The sequence below is a fragment of the Psittacula echo genome (genome assembly GCF_963264785.1).
Source record: "Psittacula echo genome assembly, chromosome: 1".
Taxonomy (NCBI): domain Eukaryota; kingdom Metazoa; phylum Chordata; class Aves; order Psittaciformes; family Psittacidae; genus Psittacula; species Psittacula echo.
Window position 1 is genome coordinate 19,868,212 of NC_137735.1, and position 9,867 is coordinate 19,878,078.

Below are 9,867 nucleotides of genomic sequence, written 5' to 3' on the forward strand. Positions count from 1 at the left end.
GATGTCTGGCTTTATAACTGTATAAAAATATCCATCTTATTCTTTTTTAAATCACACATGACCTTTGGAGCTTAAGCTTAAACAGAGAATTAAAAAGTACTTCTTAAATGCCTTGAAATTATTGAAAATGTCATTAGACCTCCTAACTATGAGCTCAACAGTAGCTGAAGAACCAACTCCAAAAGCAACTGTCATTCCCAGCTGCACATTATTTTAGTGAAACAAAGGTAGCAGAAGTATTTCTTATAACACAAATACCTATGCACTACAGTGTAAACTGTTGTCTTCTAAAAATGCAGTAAGCATTAAGCACCCCAGGCCCATGATTTAAAACTTAGAGATTCTTTCACCCATGCAGAAATACTGTAATTCTATGGGCCATCATCTTCCATGACTCATTGTCCAGCAGGAATCAAAGCACATCCAGGAAACACACACAAGTTGTGCCATCCATCTCTCCACTTTCAAATCCTTTGCAGAGCTACCTAGGGCAAAGTTCAGCAATGTCTGTAAGTATCTAACAGCAGGTGTGTGTCATGAAGTGCTGCACTTATCAGAAGCCTTCAAAACATTCAGAATAATACTCCTGCAACTGATCTCAGCCTTCCTCCTCTCTTCTTGCAACTGAACCATGTTGTCCACAGCTCCTTCTGCTGCTCCTGTGCTGCTTTACCCTCTGCTTAAGTTTCATGTTCACTTCCCCAGTTTCAGATTCTTGATAGCACTGCATTTAACTTCACCAGGCCTACCACTATGGTAGGGTTCTCATCAGTTAGAAATGCAGGGTAAAGGCTTCATCATCTCTTTCTTCACCTTAACATGTAGTGACAGGCACTCAGTCAGGTCCCCAAGACAGCTGCTGGCCATGCCATTGAGAAAGGTTGTTTGTTCTCTGATTTACAGCAAATTATTTGGGGGGTGCAGAGTGGTGCGATGCCATTGGCAGGAGCTTAACCATCACACACTAGCAAAGGACCTGATCTGGTCAGTGAAAAATAAGCAGTGAGTAGTACTGAGCAGAAAATCTACTCTTTCAAGAGCTGCGTAAGGGAGGATATACTCCATACACGTACCAGGGAACGCCAGGCCATACTTCAATTGCACCATTTCAATAGGCTGTGCTTCCATGTAAGTGCTTCATCTGCATTCGGATGTTTTTTCTCTGTAGCTAATGGCCAATCCTGCTGCTGCCACATGCCAAAGGCATGACACTGTATGTGTAAACTCACTCATGATATCTTTACAGTGAGCACTCTGTAGATCTTAGTCTCTTTATTACAATTCTACTACAAAGGAAACACGTGACTCATACAAGAGAGCAGTTTACTTTGCATATTGGATAGTAATTATATTGATTTGCATTGAGCTGTCTCTAAGCAGGTTTCCCCTAACACCTGAGATCTGAGGGTTTCAACAAAACAGAGAAACAGAGCGAAGGTTAGCATTAACGTGTCACAAACATCCCGTCTTACTCAGCACCTGATGAAACTCCCTAATTGCCATTTACACTTTTGAGGTGTATCAATCCTTTTACACAGCTCAGTGTCTAAGGACACATTACCATGGCATAAACAATCTGAGTAATTACAGGAGGAGATATTTTGCAACCAACACTGCAGCTGATAGATTGGGATTTCTTTTACACAATGCAAAAAGCATAAATTACAGGACATGCAAAAAGTTTATGGACCAAAGTCTGCCCTTGGTTAGGCAACATGCAACCGTAATTGACATTGGAAAAATGGGTGCACATGTGAGCTAGGATAGCATTAAGCCCTGTTTTAACTGACTAATGCAGTGGCCTCAGGCACTGGATCTCAAATGGTTGCTAGCAGAAGGCCAGCTCTGGTCTTACTGTACAGTAAAAATATATGGTATTGACTCTTGCTTGTTGCTTTCAGCTGTTACATTGACTGCAAAGACATTCTTACATGTATCTATCAGTGTAATTTCTGTCTTCTTCAAAGACAGTGCTAGAACACAGTCTCAAACACTCCCCAGCAGAGTGGGAAGCATTTGCTACTCCTAACCTCTAGGTACAGAGCATCCTCCTCTCAAACATGCTAATGCTGCTGAACCAAGGAACCCTCAAGCTGATGCTCACCCAGCTTGGGAAAAATAGGGGCAGGGAATGATATTTCATTTGTATCTTCCCTTGCCCATATGTCCTGGGTTCAGCAGTAGCAGTCATTTTTTCTACTGGTGCAGTGCTGTGTTTTGACTTTCGACCTTGGGAATAATACTGATAAAGCTGATGTTTTCAGTTGCTGGTCAGAATGTTTACCCTGACCAAGGACTTTGAGAGTCTCATGCTCTGCCAGGGAGAAGGAGAAGCCGGGAGGAAGCAGGGACAGGACACCTGACCCAAACTAGTCAAAGAGGTATTCCATACCACAGCACGTCATGCCCAGGATGTAGAACTGAGAGTCCCCGGAAGGGCTGGATCATGGCAGGGTGGGGGTGAGGTACCGGTTGGTGAGCGGTTGTATTCTCTTCCTTGTTATTTCCTTTATCATTATTACTATTGGTGGTAGCAGTAGTGATTTGTGTTATACCTTAGTTATTAAACTGTTCTTATCTCAACCTGTGGGAGCTGCATTCTTTTGATTCTCCTCCCCGTTCCTCCAGGAGTGGAGGGAAGAAAGGTGGGGGGGGAAGTGGACTTCGTGGTTCTGATTTACAGCCTGGGCTTAAACCACGACAGCTCTTTTTGGCGCCCAACGTGGGGCAGGAAGGGTTGAGATAACAACAGATCTGACTGAGGCACAATGCTGATTTATGGGCTCTCAAAGTTGTTCTTTTTGATACCACAGTTTCTGTATGTCGTAGCTTGCTTGGAGCCGGTATTTGCTGTGTTAGTGTTTATCAAGTGTGGGCCTTGGGCTAAGGTTCTTGTTTCATTGTACTTTATGGTAATGACTTGTAATACGGGCGGGCTCCGGCAGCAGGGCGGGATGGACGTGGCCGTGGACTTGTACCTGGCCGTCCCACTGCTCTTCACTGTCCTGGCCCTCGTCCTCGCCTCCGTCTTTGTGAGGCTGCGGGGAGCTGAGGGGGAGCGGCCCCGGGAGCCGGCGGCGGCCGAAGTGGCCCGGGAGAGCGGCCCCGGGGACCAAGCAGCGGCGGGAGCGGGGCCGGAGGCCGGGAAGGAGGCGGCTGCCGAGGAAGGGAAGGAGGCGGCTGCCGAGCAGCGGGAGGAGGCGGCAGAGGAGCCGAGCCCCACAGCCGAGCCCAGCCCCGCGGCGGCCGAGAGCATTCCCCAGCAGCCGTCTGCCGAGCCCCGTGAGCCCGAGCCGCAGGAGGATGCAGGAGACCCCGCAGCATTTCCCAGCAAGGCAGAGGAGGAAGATCTGGACTCGGAAAAAGAGAAGCTGGTGGTGAGAGAGCCTTCAAGCACAACAGCTACACCAGCCCCAGTGACAAGTACAGCAGCAGCATTTGAGAGTTCTGAAGGTTTTGAATGGCCTTTGGGTACCCTTGGGACCTGCCTCCTGATTGTGATGGGGATCACCATGTTGGCACACACACAGAGTGTGTTCTACCCACGACCATTTTGTCTGATCCCGAGAGTTAAGCAGAGTCAGGTTTGGGTCTTGTCTGGGTTTAGACAATACAGGGGGACCGAGAGGTTTTCCCCAGGGCTGGACAGTCATGAGTGTCACGGTGTGTGGGACAGTATGGGCGAGTATCTAATCCACTGGGCCCCTCCAGTCCTTTGGAAGCATCGGAGATGGAAGGCAGCTGTATGGAGTCCTCAACGACAAGTTGCAGAAACTGCTGCAGGGGAGGGTGAATTATTTTGAGCCTGATGGGCCCATGGCACTTCAGGCCATCAGGGCAGAGATGCAACATAGAGATGGTCTCATGATCGAGGGGTGGACTTTGCAATGGGCCTCTCCTGCTCTGAAAGACTGTTACAAGTGATGGTATATTGAAAATGTGGGATCTGAGCATGACGTGAATGGTATGGAATAAGGGGTGGATACTGTCCTGGGTTCAGCAGTAGCAGTCATTTTTTCTACGGGTGCAGTGCTGTGTTTTGACTTTCGACCTTGGGAATAATACTGATAAAGCTGATGTTTTCAGTTGCTGGTCAGAATGTTTACCCTGACCAAGGACTTTGAGAGTCTCATGCTCTGCCAGGGAGGAGGAGAAGCCGGGAGGAAGCAGGGACAGGACACCTGACCCAAACTAGCCAAAGAGGTATTCCATACCACAGCACGTCATGCCCAGGATGTAGAACTGAGAGTCCCCGGAAGGGCTGGATCATGGCAGGGTGGGGGTGAGGTACCGGTTGGTGAGCGGTTGTATTCTCTTCCTTGTTATTTCCTTTATCATTATTACTATTGGTGGTAGCAGTAGTGATTTGTGTTATACCTTAGTTATTAAACTGTTCTTATCTCAACCCGTGGGAGCTGCATTCTTTTGATTCTCCTCCCCGTTCCTCCAGGAGCGGAGGGAAGAAAGGTTGGGGGGGAAGTGGACTTCGTGGTTCTGATTTACAGCCTGGGCTTAAACCACGACACCATATTGCAAGCTTGGGAGGCTGGGGTTTGAGGAGTCATAGAGCAGGACAAGGGCTGGAGGGACAGAGCTTCTAAATAGGGCAGGACTTCTGGAGGTGGATGAGGTGAAATTGGTATTGGGCTTGGGTGACAGCTTGGACCCAGTGGTTAAATGACTGCATGTGCATCACAGCAGGCAGAGATCACTTTGGATTCATCATCAGCGATTTCAACATGAGCTTGAAATACAGGGAAAGAAATCCATTTTATTTCCTTTGGATTAAAACAAAATGCCTGGTGAGCCCAGCAAGGCATCCTAAGCCCTGACTGATGGATCTGGCAGCCCTTTAGATACCTCATGGTCATGAATGAACAGAGACACCTCCTGTCTGGTGACAGAGCACCTCCTGTCCACACGTCCTAGTCAGACAGGAGATCACCAGCCATGCATTCACATCCTCAGCAAAGTCCTCATTAATGTGGACTCAAAGTATTCACTGAAGTTGCTAAGGAGAGAAAGCAATCCAGTGTTCAGGAGCACCCCCTGGCAGGGCTTCATCCTGTGCACTGCTTAGGAAGAAGTGGAGAAGACCTCTCTCCCACCACAGGATGGCAGCCAGGCCATATCTCCTCTGATATACACACACATGGAGAGGTGCTGATGTGTTGGGTGGAAGCACCACATGTTGATATATTTAGGACATACATCTGCATCTGGCAGAATGACCCATGTGAAGAAGTAGCCAGGCACCAGTGACTATAAAGCTGAGAAATACAGCTGGGAAAACAACACTGCTGAAATCAGTGGCTGAAAAATAGTTAGACAGAGTAAGTGTGAGGGTCATTCATCATTAGTCCCTCCAGAGAACGAGAAGTCTGGTTCCCGGTGAATTTGGAGATTTCACTTGTCAAGTGGTCTTCTACTGTTGCGACTGTAATGAGTATGAGTATTGCCTGAGAGCAGCATGAGAACCCCTCCTCTGATAGCAAAACTAACTAGTTCCCAAGCCATATTCAGCTGCCCCTCTTAGATGTGAGTCAGAGAGGTCAAGCCCTGAGAGACAGCTTTTAAAGCTGTTAGGATGTCTCTCAGCCGTGTGAACAGGTGACAGGGATGAATTACAGCACACCACAGTTTGGTGTGAAGCTCTGGGGCTTTCTCACATCGTATCAGTTTGTCAGGCAGCCATGCCTTGTAGGGGAAGACCTGTTGCACCGTGCTGGGAGGAATGTTTGAACCTATGTTTACTTAGCCATTGCCAATGTTAATTAATAATCTGTTTCAGGATATACCACAGGCTAATTTTTGAATAAGAGTAATTAATGAGAGGTTCAGTCAATGAAAAATCTTACTACAGGGATACTTCAGGTAAGATCTCAGAAGCTGTTCTGAGTCAAAAGTCTGATCTGGTAAGAGCTGGAGGTATCGCTCAGCTGAAGCATCCACAAAGGCAAAAACCCTCTGTTGTGCATTGCGGCATTTGTAGGGCAGAGAGGACTCGGCAGGATGCAACAGCCAGGTATGTCCTCCTGGAGCAGTCCCCACACTCCCTTTAGCAGCATGGTGGAGCTGTTGGGTCCCAAGGACACCCCCATTCCTGGGGGCTCAGCCACCGGGGCTCAGGGCTGGCTCACGCATGGGGCAGCATGCTGAAGGGAATCAGGGGGTCTCCCCACTATTTTGCCCTGGAGCAGATTTAAGCCAGAACATCAGATAGATCTGTTTTGTGAAACACCTTATTTCTCACTAGAAAGCAACATTTTTAAAGATGACAAGGGAGAGTGGATGGCAGCATTCCTTCAGCATACATACAGCAGCTTCAACAAAGCAGACTACTGTTAATGGAAAATACCACAGTGCTGAGAATGAGTTTCCCCTCTGACCATAGAAATGGCCACTTCAGCACCATCTGATGACATGTCCTGGCATTTCTCCTAGATACAAATCACAGTGGAGTTTAAAATTGCTTCACCTGGGCCAGGTGCCTCTCTCCCCTCAGGAGCGGGCATTGATGTTGGCTTCTGTCAGGCACAATTTTCAAAGCATGCCTATGCCTGAATAAGCACATTGTACCATAGGCATTTCTTAGTCTTAGGTCTGCAAATGACTTGTAAGATAACTGGTGTTGTGTGAGGCATCAGAAGCAGCCATAGTTGTTGTTTTGTTGTTTGGGTTTTATTTATTTCTTTAATAACCATATATTTGCACATATGCAAATGAAGAAGAAATGAAAAAGAATAAGCAAACACTCAGAATGTCACCTAATATCTATTGGGAATACCATTCAAGATGGGCTGGGGAAATTTTTCCCCTCTTAAAAGCTTCAAGTTATTTTTCAGCTTAGAAAGGATGTGGAAAAACTGCCCTAGAGAGATAAAGTACCTCAAACACCTAAACCAGGGCTGCTGGGGCAGAGCTGGTGATGCTTTAAAGCAAAAGGAGGAAGTGATTGAAGACAGCTAAAAACTGATCAAAGGGAAACCCCTCACTATGGATGGTCAGCTTCCGGTTTAAGTGTATGAGCCAAAAGCTGCTATGTATTTAAGTGTCTGAAGCTCGTGGTAGGTAAGGGTGGTTATGAAGATATGTAGTCCAAGATTGTGGCTGTTTAATGAGGATGTAAGTGCCCAATTTTTTTATGATTTGGCACCAGTTGGTTGGCCTGAATCCATTGTATTACAGTAGAAGGGAATGAGGTGTTTATTCAGAGTGAGTATCCTCTTGAACTAGGGAACTGGGAGAAGAGGAGGATATTTTACCTTGGTCACAGCAGCAATGTTCATAAACATGGGTTCATTGAGGATCTTTTCACCGATTTTTATCGTAGAAATGATATTCTTTTCCCTTTCTCTTCCCTAGTTGTGAGAGAACTTCTGTGAATGTTTTATGTACAATCAAAGCTTGCTCTGATAGTTTGTGTAGTGGGCATGATGGATATATATTAGTTAAGACTTGATTCTGTCTGTAGGAGGGAAAAGTAGGGCAGTAGATATCTGAATGTAGTTATTGTTCATCACCAGTATAATGATTTAGGAAGGATGGATCAGGCTTTTGTGCTTTGGGTGCTACTAAATACAGAGCAGAATGCTTATCTTTCTGAAGAAAGCTTGTACTTCTTGTTGTGGGGAAAAAAATGGATAAAATGTGGCTAAGCATTGGTACATGACACAGACAACTTAAATAATGTTGGAGGAACTGAGGTACTGGGAGTTTTTTGCTGCAGATGGATAGAGAATCATAGAATCATTTAGGTTAGAAAAGACCTTTAAGATAATCATGTCCAACTGTAACCCTAACACTGTCAAGTCCACCACTAAAGCATATCCCTAAGCACCATGTCTACATGTTTGTTGAATGTCTCCAAGGAGGGGATCAAGTTCACCCTCAGTAAGTTTGCAGATGACACCAAGTTGGGGGACAGTGTTGATCTGCTTGAGGGTAGGAAGGCTCTGCAGAGGGATTGATGGGCTGCAGCCAGTTGTATGAGATTCAGCAAGGTGAAGTGTCAGGTCCTGCGCTTGGCCTTGTGTGTTTGCACTTGTTCCACCAGCATCCACCAGCTCTTGTACCTGTAGGACAGGGGAACATGGGAGGGACCTGAACGAGAAAAGCCATGACGAAATGCCACCCAAAATTACCCTGATACAGGCCGATGTCTGTTCTTCAGCTGCCTGTAGTTTTTGCTCAAGACAATCAACTAGAGCTGGCCCAGCCTGTTCCCAGAAGACCTAGCTCAAGCTGTGCCAGAAGAGAGGATCTGAATCAAATGAGTGTTATTTAGGCCTTTGTACATCCATAAAAAACAATGGAAATTGGACCAGCCTTGTGGTTTCATTGTGTGATAAAACGTTCAAATAGGATACAGCTTTCTCAGCTGTGAAGGGGTTAAGAGGAAGTGCTGGTTTCTCCAATGGATTGAAATCACTATGACCCTTAACTAAGGCTGCAATGCAATCTTAAACCTAGTTTAAATGTTCTCTTCTTGGGAGGACCTCTATGGATTGTGTTGGAATTGTGCCACTCAGGCTGACAGCTGGTAAGAGAGCCTACAAGCAGACTGGGAACACTGCTGAATAACAGTTGACAGGAGGTTAGGCCAGGTCCTGACCAAGACATTTTAGGATCAGATAGTTGCTTAGTGACACTACTGTTCTAAACAAATTGCACATCAAGATAGACGTGCAGAAAATATTACTATAGCAAAGGTCTTAACATGCTGGAGGATCATAACCTGTTATTTATTACCCGAAAGTCTTTTCAGTAGAAATGTATATGGTATATGGCATTACAGAAACAAAATGGGGTTAACAAATGCTACATTAGGGTTAACTCAAGTTTGAGGCAATACAGTGTTTAATATAGCAAAAATCCCACCTGGTTTGCTTTGTGTCAAGCAGCGGAATTCTTGTCCTGGAAAGAAAGCTGAAGCACCACAAGTTTTGGCATTGCGCTGCCTAGCTTCAGGCATTTGAATACCTTTGTGCAAAGGAAGGAAAGTTAGGCAGTCGAGAGGAACCACCACGTATCTTGGGAAGCCATCCATTGGGGAAGAGAATGAGGTGAGTGTTAGTGCAATGTGACACTGAGATCCTCCAGCCTAGTGACAGGCAGCTCTGGTGCTATCTAGAAATTGCGTAATCCATATACTATATATTGTAGAAATCTTAGCCCTGTCTTAGTTTCCACAGGACCACGTAGCAACCAGGAAAGCACTCGCGAGTAACAGCAGTACCTGAAATGCTGACTCTGGGTTAGAATAGCGCTGGAGTGTAAAACAACTCCTGAGAATGCTTATGGACTAGCCACAGTATGAAGCCAAGCTCCCATTCATATCTGCTGGGGCACAAATACAAGTGGTATTGATGGGACTTCCGTCATCTTTGGGGTATCAATAATTTGTAGGGGCAGGGCAATTTTCAGTGGAGTGAGAGACATAGATATGAACCTCCTAAGAGGCTGTTGAGTGCTGCTTCATCCCGGGTAGGCTCTCGAGTCAAAAAGCTGACTTTAATGATAAAAAAGCTGACTTTTTATACAAAGACAGTATAATTGCAGAGCCCCATCAGTGTATTGTATGTAAGACAGCGGCAGAGTAGCAGGTTCTTGGACATGCTTGGCACTGGGGCACCTTCACACAGTTTTTTGGCATTTACAGTAACCAGAAGCTGTAACGAAAGATAGTTAGAATGATGTTCACAAATATCAGAGTTCCAAGTTTCTTGTTGCTATTTCTCTGGGTCTGAAAGAGTTCTGGAGCAAATCAAGCAAAAATAAGGACAGGTATTTCAAATGGATTTGGGGGCTTATTACTGCAGATGTTAACAAAAATTGGGTATTGAAATCCCAGCTTGTAATGCGGAA